The 12,313-nt window shown below is 39.3% G+C and overlaps 1 protein-coding gene across 3 annotated transcripts in view; it reads left to right on the plus strand.

Annotated features, from left to right (window-relative positions):
* Positions 1–12,313, plus strand: part of Cry1 (cryptochrome circadian regulator 1) — a 64,266-nt gene that overhangs the window by 21,284 nt on the left and 30,669 nt on the right.

The following is a 12,313-nucleotide window of genomic DNA, read 5'->3' on the forward strand; positions in this document are numbered from 1 at the left end:
TGTGTGTATATTACCTATATATGTAAATATATAGACATCTATCTATCTATCTATCTATCTATCTATCTATCTATCTATCTATCTATTTATCTATCTCATCTATACTCATTTTGCCCTTTTCATTTTCTTTTTGCTTTTAAAATTTTTAATTATTTCTTCTACATTTTGGGATTATAATATAATTACATTGTTTCCCCCTTCACTTTTTCCCCTACAAACCCTCCCTCATATACCTGTTTTTTTCTCTCTTTCAAAATTTATGGCCTCTTTTTTCCTTTTTCTTAATTAGAAAAATTGTTTTTCATATAATATATTTTGATCATGTTTTCCTTTTCCCCCAATTTATCCCTGACTCTCCCCCATGTCCTCTCTTTTTCATTAATTGTTATACTCATATATACATATATACATTATGTGTGTGGGTATGAATTTATATCCACTTTGTGTGCTTACATACTACCTCTGCGGTCTGTGTGATGTTACTGTATGTACAGTTTTAGAAATAACCCTTGGTATCAGATAACGACAGGTGTGCTCTTCTTTGGGCAAGCCGGTCTCTCCCACTCTCAGCATTCCCTAGTTGCCTGTAGTTCTCAATATAGGATGGGGCCCTGTAGGCCCTTAGCATGTCTGTTGTTGCCCTTGTTCAGCTCATGTTTAGGCAAGCATGTTGGTCTTACTGTGTAACTCTGACTGGTCTGGAACTTGCTGTGTAGACCAAGCCAGCCTTGAACACACACAGATCCATTTGCCTCTGCCTCCTGAGTGCAGTGCTGTAATTAAAGATGTGCACCACCTTCCCAAGGAGGGCTTCTCTTTCTCATTTGTAAGGATGGGACTGGGAGAGAAGGGGAGGTTGCATGCAGTTGAGATGTAAACTGAGTAAACAAATACTGGGGGGAAGACATGCTCCACCAGCCTGGCCCTTGTTCATTTTAGTGGTTTTTATTCATGCCTTTTCTCTTTTTATCTTGACTAGATGTTAGTTAAAGATCTTTTGAGAACTAAAATTACTGTTCTTTTCTATTGGAGTTTGTTGTCATCGTCTCTTCCTTATTTATTTACTGATGTTAGGGATTGAATCCATGTCCTCACACATGCTAGGCATCCATTCCACCAGGAGACATAACTACCAGCCCAGTGCAGTGTCTTATTATCACTAACCCTCCTCTGTCTCCTGAGAGGCTCTGCCAGAGCCTGACAAATACAGAGGCAGATGCTTGCAATCAACCATTGGACTGAGAACTGGGTACCCATTGGAGGAGTTAGAGAAAGGACTGAAGGAATTGAAGGGGTTTGCAACCCCATAAGAAGAACAACAATTTCAACCAACCAAACCCCCCAGAGATCCCAAGGACTAAACCATTAACCAGTGAGTACATATGGACAGACCCATGGCTCCAGCTGCATATGTAGCAGAGGATGGCCTTGCCAGGCATCAATGGGAGGAGAGGCCCTTGGTCCTGTGAAGGCTTGATGCCCCAGTATAGGAGAATGCTAGGGCAGGAAAGTGGGAGGGAGTAGGTAGGGGGAGGGGAGCACCCTCATAGAAGGAGGGGGAGGGGTAATGGAATAGGGGGTTTCCAGAGGGGAAACTGGGAAAGGGGATAACATTAAAATGTAAATAAAGAAAATATCCAATAAAAGAAAAGGAAAATAAAGAAGTTCCAAATAATTTTCTAGAGTTTACTATAATTGTTTCCTTAGATTAGCAATTTAGAAAATTTTTCTTGATCATATACTCAAAATAAAGCAAATTTTTCTGGTTAGCTTTTAAATACCATTTTTCAGTTTAAACACAAGAAGGTATAAAATGTGCTGAGTATTTCAGTTCTTTGATAAATACTTGACTTTTAATGCTCTAACATATACTCAGATAAAATGGCCTATATGTATACTACATACAAATGTGTGTGTGTGTGTGTGTGTGTGTGTGTGTGTGTGTGTATTCCACATGTTCACTCTGAGTATTAAGGAGTATGTTCTTTGATTTCTTTTTTCTAAATTAGGCCAGAGTTGTATTATCCAGATCTTTTCTACTGAGTTTTGGTGTGTTTATCATGATGTATTTTTTTACTTTCTCATTGTTATGACTGAATCCTGACAGAAACAATGTAAGGGAAGAATTGGTTACAGAAGTGTTAGCCCATGGTTGCAAGAGGGCATGGCATAGCAGTTCATATATGGAAGACCAGAAAGAGGGATGGTAATGCCAACCCTTCCTTTCCTCTTTATTTTGCCTGGGTCCCAGCCCATGGGATAGAATCCCCTATATTAGACCAGGTCTTCCTAATCATCCTTAGTCATTGCCACAAATGTACATACAGCTGTACCCAGATGTGTCTCACAGTCTCTCCTAGGTGATTCTAAATCCTGTCAAAACTGGCAATGAAGATTAGCCACGTCAGTCAGTTATCCGAGTAAAGAATGCCTAGAGTCACAGGTCTGTCTGAATGTGAAGTTCTGTCAATTATTCCCTTACACATTTGCAATTATAATATTATAAATGTTTTAACCTGGCTAATCAAAGCCTTTGTTTTTATTGTTATGAATTACAATTGTATGTATGAAATAGACAATTGCATTTTCCAGTGTCCATTATTGTGGACTTTATATCTCTTTAACATTTGTAATTAATACCACTATGGCAAGTTCTTTGATAGTTTTATAACAAACTTTTATATTTTATTTTTCAGCCTTGTAGGGCCTATGTTTTAGATGTTCTTGTGACTAGTATACTTTTCCTTTTTTGTTGTTTGAGTAGTTTTTATTTTTAGTAAAGCTCCTATTAGCCTGTTTATGTTTGTTCTTACTGGGGTATTTGGATTTATGTAAGTAATGTTTTAAAAATTATTTATTTATATATTTTACATGCATGGGTATTTTGCCTGCATGTATGTCTGTACACTATGTGTGTGCTGTGCCCAAGAAGGATCAAAGAGGGTGTTAGACCCCTGAAACTGGAGTTACAGCGGTTAGGCACTGCCATGTGGGTGCTGGGAATTGACCCCTGGACCTCTGCAGGAGCAGAAAGTGCTTTAACAGCTGAGCCATCTCTCCAGCTCTCTATCTTATTTTATGTTTCTTTTTGTCATTCCTGTTCTGCTGCTTTATCTACTGTTGTTTTAATTTTTATTTATTTAGATTATACTTTGAAAAGTGTACATTATGTTAACTATTCACTGATTATTATCAGTGCCTATAAATTCAGGTCTTCAATTAATAATTTGTCCCTTTGTTGGTAGTAGTATACATTTAAATTGTACCGTGACTCACCTCCTGGTGTGTGTTATGTTTTGGGTGTCATGGCCTCTCGTCATTTATGAGGGCAGTGATGACATCTGTACATAGTATGTTCCGTGTTCTTTATTCCTCCTTGCATGTCAGATCTCCCACCTGGGACCACTTTCCTTTTATCTGGTCTGACTTTAGAGTACACTGTAGTGGAGGATATAGGGGCAATTCATTCCATTGTCTGAAGGTACTGCGGTAGTTCCATCGGATCCAAAACACTGAGAATCAACGAGAGGACAAAGAAGTTTTACTTTAGCTCGTGGTTCTAGAGATTTCCGTTTATGTGGCCACATAGATTGGACACAGGTCAATGTCAGATGGCTTGGCAGGGAGCAGAAGTGATTGGTGACCTCATGGTGACTAGGAAACCATAAGAGGGAAGAGAGGAGAGGAGGTCAAGTCACAAGTATCCCCTTGGTGCTTAGTAGTCCTTCTAAGACCAGGCCCTAGCTCCAAAATATTCTCCTGCCTTCCAATAGTTCCACAAGTTGATACTCAAGAATTTAGCATATGAACTTCTGGTGGTCATAAGTATCCCCCATACCAGATCCCATCTTCTTTACACTGTGGTTTGGAATATAGGATCACAGTTAAATCTTTTCTCTGAGTAGTAGAAGCTGTGGCTCCCAATATTAATCCTGTGAGGGCGACATACTGTTTCTGTCTGGCATTAACTATTCTTTCTCTGATGTTACACAGTATTGTAAATGACAGTTCATATATCACTCTATATTCCTTATGGATATGTCCAGCTTTCTGAACCCATGTATTGGTGTCTTTTGTCAGTTTAGAAAATGTTTCAGTTATTACCTTTTTGGATACATCCCTGACTTGTTTTCTCTTCTGTTAGAAATCCATCTGTATGTTTTAGATGTCTTTACTATGTATTTCATGTGTTTTTATATTTTGACTTCATTTGCTCTATTTTATGTGTTTTAAGTGTTTTATGCTAGCCTCTTTCAACTAAAAATTGGCATAATAGTCCGTAGTATGTTAGAATCAAATCACATCAGCATACTTAACACTTTTGACATCTAGTATTTCTTTATGTTGAGAACCTTTAAATTCTTTCCTTTTATCTCTTTATGAACTATATAATGATTATTATAAGCTATAGATACCAACTACACACTGGGGCCATTCCTTCTATGTAGCTGTTCTTCATATCTGTTTTCCTGTCTCCTTTATCCCTTTTTTCTTTCTCCTTCACAACTTCTGGTAGCCATTGTTCTATATTCCTATGAAACCAGCCTTTTTAGGTTCTACATAATATCTCAGTATATCTGGATTATTTCATTTGCGACAGTGACCATGTTGCCTCAATCCACAAAAAAATGATAAGGAAGAAATCTCTTCTTATCATTGCCAGAACTTATTATTTTTCTTTTTGATAATAGGAACTCTAGTTGCGAAAAACGATATTTCATTGTAATTTTGACTTGTATTTCTCTGATGAAAAACTATTATATTATTTTTCTTCATTCTGTAATTGTTATAATTTTAGTGTTCTTCTAGTGCTATCTAAAAATAACAGCAAATGTAACTGACTTCTCAAAGCCAAAATAAATAATACATTTATTACTTCTCTAACAACACAAAGACCTTGGAATACACTGACTTCATTTGGGTCTTGCTTATCCTAGATGTAATGGTTTGCACATGTGACAATATGACTATGGAATGAGTGTTTCTGCCAAAGCTCCTATTGAAATTTAATTGATTTGTGACAGTATTAGCTAGAGTTTTAAGAGTAGGTCCTGTGGTTATACCTCATGAATTAATTAAGGCTCTATTTCAGAGAAAGCTGTCCCAAGAGTTGACACCTGATAAAAGGGTGAGCTCTGCCCAACTCTACTGTCTCTCATGTGCTTGCTATGTCCTTGCCATGTTTCTGCACAGCTAGAAGGCTCTGCCTAGATGTGCCCCTGTTCTCACTCTTGGACGTCCCAGTCTCTAGAACTGGGAACCAAAGAACTTCCTAATGATTTATCTGTGGTGTTCTGTAAGAGCAGCAATTGTTAAGATTTGCAGACTGTTAAGATTTGCTCTAGTTAGAAATGTGGAGCCTGGAAAAAAAGAGATCAGGGATGCTGGGATAGTGCTCACCATTGTCTGCTTTGTCTTTCTGATGCTATTCACTTTCCAACCTTCTCTGCAATCTGTCAAGGCTGTCCTAATACCATGGAGTTATGTGAGGCAAGCCCTCTGGTTCTTCCTCTCCTGTGAAAGAGGCTCCTCAGATCAAAATTTTAGAGCCCAGTAAGAGCAAAGCAACTGGAATAGTAAAGGTACTATTTAGAGAGTAACTGCCTGGAGCTACCATGCAAACAAGGTAAAAATTCATGATTTGGTAACTACTGCAGCTACCAATACAAGCCTATTCCAACAGTCAGTGAAGCTTACTAAGATGGGGTATTTGCAAGGAGAGTCTAACGTCACCTCCTAAACCAGGTGTTTAGATGGTCAGTGCATAACATCAGTAAACCTTTCTGTGGCTCAGCTGTGTCTGGAAAGTCCCCAAAGGCCACCCTGTATGTAAAAGATTTTGTCCTCAGCTAGTAGAGCTATGGGAATTAATGGAACCTTTAATAGTTTGGGGGTTCAGTGGGAATTATTTGAGATACTGGGTGGGGGTATACCTTTGAGGAGGACTGTGGAACCTTTACCTTCCAGACTCTTCCTCTTTCTCTTTCTGGATCACAGGGAAAGCAATTTTGTTCCAGGCACACACTTCTGCCATGTTTAGGTACAGAAGCAGCAGGCTCTGTTGATCATGGGGTGAAACCTCCAACCCTGTGAGCCCAGAGAACGTTTTTCCTTTAGGAATTTATTTACTTCAGGCATTTGTTACACTGAAAACTGAGCAACATACTATACCCACCTGAAGTTATACCCACCTCTATCTGTCCCTGCTCTGTCTTAGTCTTCTCCATAGAAGTCAGTCATTAACATTTACCATGGTGCTTCGAGTGGTTGGCATTTACACCAAGTTGATAACGGTTTAATGTCCTGACTTTGCCACATTACTATAGGAAATTTCCCTAGCTCTTATGTGCCTCAGTTGTCCACTATTAGAATTTAATGTGACTTATATCAAAGGATTATTGTGTGTCTGTAAAGAGACCCCTATCTGACAGTGATAGACACTGTCTAACAGGCCGACTTTGCAACACTGGATATGTTGTTGTTGTTGTTGTCGTTGGTATTGTTGTTTTTCTCTATGGCCAGAGACCACATGCGTGTGTGATTCAGAGTCCTCTCTCTGAGTTTTTGGTAGATTGATGAATGGATAATTGGTGGTATTATGTGGCTGTCACTCTTTGTAGTACTCTCATATGAAAAAGGTCTTGGCCATTAGTCAGATCTTCAGCACACCTGAGTGGTTAACATATGCTGGTCATGGAGGGTTTTTTTAAGTAGAAGTTATTTTTTACTATTAATCTCAAGGCCAGAAATTTAAAGACAGACAGACTGCAGAAAGCATCAGACCTAGATCTAGGACAGCATGCTTTTAAGAACACATTAGGCAGATGCTATTGAGTTACATATAAGTCCTCTAAAGCCTATGCGTGTACATTACACTTGATTTAGCCTGAGTTTGTGGAGTCACACACAGGAGTGTCTAAAAATAGACAAGGAATATGATTTCTAGATTATAAATAGCTGTGGGTTTTGTTTTATATTTTCTTTTTTGAGATCAAAGAGGAATAAGGAAAGTTTAGTTTTTGATCTGTCCTAGTTATGAAACAAGAACCTCTGTAAAATTAAAATTATCCATTCCTCGAATGTTTAAAATTTGTCTGTAAGCTGTGATTTCTTTGTAATTTCCTAACTATTGATTCTCACCCACTCAGCCCTATTTTTTGAGACATTCTCATGGTGGCCAGGCTGACCTTGAACTCCTGGTCCTTCTGTTTCTACCTTCTGAGTAGTGGGTTATAGGCGTGCACTGAGTGTTGTTTTGCTCAGCGATGTCATCCTGGCTGGCCCCTACTTAACTTGCAGCCCCCACGGGTCCAGTGTCTCAACCATTCTCTTGCCTCAGTGTGTTCCACCACCCTTGATATCGGTGTTCTTGTAGGTATTGGGATCATTTCATGCATTGCTTTTACACTTGAGTTCATTTTGGTAAATTTTATATTTCTTCAGGTCATGTGTACTAAGGAACTTCATCTTAAGTTTTTTTTTATTTTTGTCTATATGTGTGTGTGAGTGTGTGTGAGTGAGTGTGTGTCTGTCTGAGAGTGTGTGTGTTTGAGAGAGAGAAAGACATACGAATATGGAGGCCAGAGGCCCGTGTTGTGTGTCTTTTAACATTATTTTCCACCTTAGTTTTTGAGACAGGGTGTCTGGGTTTGCTAGTTGAGGGCGAGTAGCAAGTCCAGGGGTCTCTACCTCCACAGCACTGGGATTGTAGGCACACGGTACTGGGCCAAACTTTCACATCGGTACTGGGACTCAGCATGAGGTCTCCATGTTTGCTGATAAGCCATCTCCCACAGACCCTTAAGTTTTTAATTTATTTGCATAATGTTTCTTCATACTGTCTTCTAATTTAAAGTCATCAGTATCCGAGAGTATGCTTCCCTCTCTCTTAATACTGCTTATTTTGCCCTGTCTTATTTTCTTAATCAGTCTTACCAGAAGTTTATATATTTTCTTTTGTTTTACTTTTATTTGTTTGTGTTTTTTTGAGACAGGGTTCCACTCTGTAGCCTAGACTGGCTTCAGACTCCTAGTAACTGTCCTGGCCCAGCTGCCCAAGTACTGGGGTTGCAGGCACAAGCCACCATCCTTCTTCTACTACCTTTATATTCCTGCTTATATTGCTTCTTTATATGATAACTTTGACCTTTTTCTACTATGAATTTGTGTTCTGTTTTCACATCCTTATAATTTCCTTTTTCTACTTTTTTAGGGGTTCCTGCTGTTTTTCTAACTTAATTTAAATTCTTCTTTCTAGTAAGTATTTAAGCCACTATCTCTCCTTCTAAGCTCCTATTGGGGTTTAGGCATTGGGTTGTGTGTTCCCCAAATTTCCATGGCTGAAGACTCCACAGGTGGGTGCTGTTGTGAGGTAGTGGGCCCTAGGGAAGGTGGAGTCTCGAAGGAAGTGCTCTGGTCATTAATGTGCTCTCAGAGGACAGATGATCCACACCCATCCTTTCATTCTGTCTGCTTTCCAGCTACACATGTGACTCATTTCCCATACTCCAAACTTCTCATACTCCAACCTCCAAAACAATGATGTAAATACACCACTGCTCCTGATAAAGTTCGTTAGCCCAGCATTGTGTTGAGGTGAGGCAGAACTGGCAGGCCGCTTGAGTTGTGTTCAACAAGATGTAGACATTTCTTCATTATTTTTCAGCTCTAGGCATTTTCTTAATCATTATCTCCATGGCCTCACACCCCTTTCCAGGTTCTTCTGTTTTCTTTTTCTTCTTTAAACTCTTCCCTTCCCACAAAAGCCTGCCTAAATCTTTCTCCTTGTTACCTTGCTAAAGATCCATGTGTTTTCTTGAGTCAGTACTTTCATGGGTTGTAAAAAGTTCTCAAATGTTCTCAGATATCTCAGTGTACAACTCAAATTACTCCTCTTTCTGTGATTGATTTACAGTGGAACTTGTGGTGAGATTTCTTTGTGCATGTATTCAAGTTAAGAATCTGAAAGAATTTGTTATTTGTGCTGGGGGCAGGAGAAGGCATAGAGAGATTAGCTATCTCAGATTACAAGGAACGTGGCACTGCTTAAATGCTCAGGGCAGATATTTGTCAACAAAACATATTTTGAATTATTTTAGATAAGTAGACAATGTGCATATAGAAAACTCATATATTACCTCCCGTTCCCTCTAATAGTAATATATCTTTTTGCCAAAACTGAGAGACTACATTAGTCATTAAAGTCTAGACATTATTCAGATTTCACCATTTTTTTTTCTGTTCTAGTATTCCATACAGAGTATAACATTGGGTGTAGTAAATATTTCTTTGATCTGTTTTGTAACCGTTTCTCAGGATTTTCATACATTTTTATGACCTTCATGGTTTTGAATATTGTTTTTATATTTTGAAGAAGGGACCTAAGTTTGGATTTGTCTGATTTTTTTTCTTTCATGATTAGACTACAGTTGTAGGATTAGGAAAATGTCCTATTAAGATGGTCTTCCTGGGGGGTTGGGGATTTAGCTCAGTGGTAGAGCACTTGCCTAGCAAGCGCAAGGCCCTGGGTTCGGTCCCCAGCTCCGAAAAAAAAGAAAAAAAGAAAAAAAGAAAAAAAAAGATGGTCTTCCTGGGACTGGAGAGATGGGTCAGTGGTTAAGAGCACCTGGAGCTCTTGCAGAGGACCCAGGTTCAGTTCCCAGTGCCCACGTGGGAGTTCACTACTGTCTGTAACTCCAGTTCCAGGAGATCCAGTGCCCTTTTTTGATCCCATGAACGCCAGGCATGCACATAGAATACACACATGCATGCCGACACACACTCACACATACACAAGAGAACATAAACTACTACAGTGGTCTCCTGTCACATCACCTCAGAGAGTGTGACACTGACGTGGTGCCTTAGTGTGGTTTGCTTTCTCTGATCAGGGCTTACTCTGATTGTGCTACTGTTGCCCACTGTAAATTTGATGTTTTACTCTTTCCACTCAAGGGAAAACTTTATATCCTCCCAAGGCTGGGAAGAAATAGGCAGTGTTTTACACTGACTTATTCTGTGATTTCATATTTGTCATATTTACATTTGAATGGGGAGTGGAGTTTTGGAAGCTCTGACTAGATAAGGAGGTCTATTATTAGCTTCCTGACTTCTGAGGAGCTTTGGGCTTTTATTTTCTGTCTTCCTTAACCTGGATTAAGCTCAAGTTTTCCAGGGCTTTGTAGAAATCCTCAGGCTAATGCTGACTTTAGCATCCTGCTTTTAGAGCAGCCCAAGGAATTATTTTAAGAAATGTTCAGTTCTGTTGTTTATGAACTCATTAGCTATTTCTGTTAGAGTATCTTAATCCAATGTACTGCCAACAAGGTTAGTGAAAGGCTTCATTTGCCTTTTGAAATGGTAAAACTTGAGGGATGTACACATTATTTTAGAAATGGTGCTTGATATAGTCATGTTTTTTCAATAACACCTCCCCCACCATTCTCCACACTATGAGTGTTCTTGATTTAGGCATGATGTTCTCTCTGATTGCCTTTCCTGCTTCAGTGTCATGATTGATTGGCACTCCCCATTTACCTGACCCATGGTGTCTTAGGCATTATTGAAGTGTTGTTCTCTGGCTTGTGACACTATTGAAAGGCTTTTAGATCATGATGTGCTTTTATAAGTGGCTTAGTCCATTGATAGATTCATACATTGATGGCATTAATGGGAAATAGAAAGTAGGATGTGAGGCCTGGCTAGAAGTAGTACATGGTGGGGTAGGGGTAGGATGTGCCCTGAAGAGATAGGGCTTTTCCAATGTTTTCATTCTGACTGCCCCCTGTCCATCAGAAGGTGGGCCCTTTTGCTTTACCTCATGCTCCCTAACTTTGTGCTCTAACTTAAGCAAAATGCGCATGGACTGAAGTCTGGAATGGTGGGCTAAGATACAGCCTTCCTTCTGTAAGTTCCTACTGCAGCTCTCTTGTCACGGAACGAATAGTGAACTGATGCAGTGTGTACTCATCCCGTACTGCGGGGGAAAAAGAACAGCTCCAGTCATCCTTGTATCCTTAAAGCTGTCTGATTAGTTTTTCTGAAACATTTTCTTGTAGTAATTCATGGGAGAAAGATACAGTCAACCATGCTGATTAAGCCAATTAAGCACGATGAGCCCTTAGTAGCCGGGAACCAGAAGCGATGCAGGCCTCGGAGTCTCTTGGTGCCAAAGCTCAGGGGTTCCTCATTTTAAAAGGCAGGACCCGCAAAAAACATAATTTATATCAAAGTTAGGTGAAGGCCAGAGTAACCTTGAACGTTCATTCCTGGAAGATCATAGTCATTATTTCAGACATAGCATGACAGTTATCTTTGACATATACCTCTTTAGTTAGTTTAGTTTACAGTGTTTTGGTTAATACATCTGGACTACCGTCAAGGCTATAGAGACCTCAAATGTGTTGCCAAGGCAGATAGGACTGTCCACACGGGACAGGTTTGAGAACTGCTTAAGTAGCCCCAGGTGGAGTCAGGACAAGATGGCGTAACCTAAGTCACTTCAATATTTTATTGCATGCCCTATATTTTATTGCATGCCCTATAGAAAAGTAGTGTTAGATAGTGCAGAGAGCACAGCTTTGGAGTCAGATAGTCATGTTAAATTCTTTGATGTTTTGGTTGTAAACTTAGCCTTTAACTGCTGAGCCATCCTTTTAGCCCTTAAATTCTTTTTAAAATCTAAATATTTTTACATTTACTTGTGTGTGTGTGTGTGTGTGTGTGTGTGTGTGTGTGTGTGTATACGTGCGTGGGTGCATGCATGGGCTTGCACATATACACATGCACACATTACACAGTCTATGTTTGGAGATGAGAGAATAACTACAGGAAATCTCTCTCTCCTACCATGTGGATCCCAGGGATGGAACTCATGTCTTCAGGCTTGGTGACAAGTGCCTCTACTCACTGAGCCATCTCACTAGACCCAAATTAAAATTTTTATTTCATTTCATAGCTGAGTTTTGGAAATGTACATGGTAAGTTTTCAACTCTGTAGCCTTTTTACTGTGATATTTTATAGAGTTGTATACCTTTGTGCCTATAAAAATAAACATGCACCAGATATTCCTTTCCTGTCCTACTACTCCATTTACTATTGAGTCAAGCTTTAAAATACTTCACGTGACATAGTTAATTTGTTTGGTAGATATTTATAACACTTATGCTGTATTTCAGGGATTGTATGGGCATTGGAAAGTATGGCCTTAGTTAAAAATTGCTGGCCAGTGGCTAGTAATTCTCTGTCTCTTTCTCCACCTCCATTAACTATATTATATTAAAAGGCTCTTCTTTACTTTCACTGTATCCTTGA

This window comes from Rattus norvegicus, chromosome 7 (assembly GCF_036323735.1).
Source record: "Rattus norvegicus strain BN/NHsdMcwi chromosome 7, GRCr8, whole genome shotgun sequence".
NCBI lineage: Eukaryota > Metazoa > Chordata > Mammalia > Rodentia > Muridae > Rattus > Rattus norvegicus.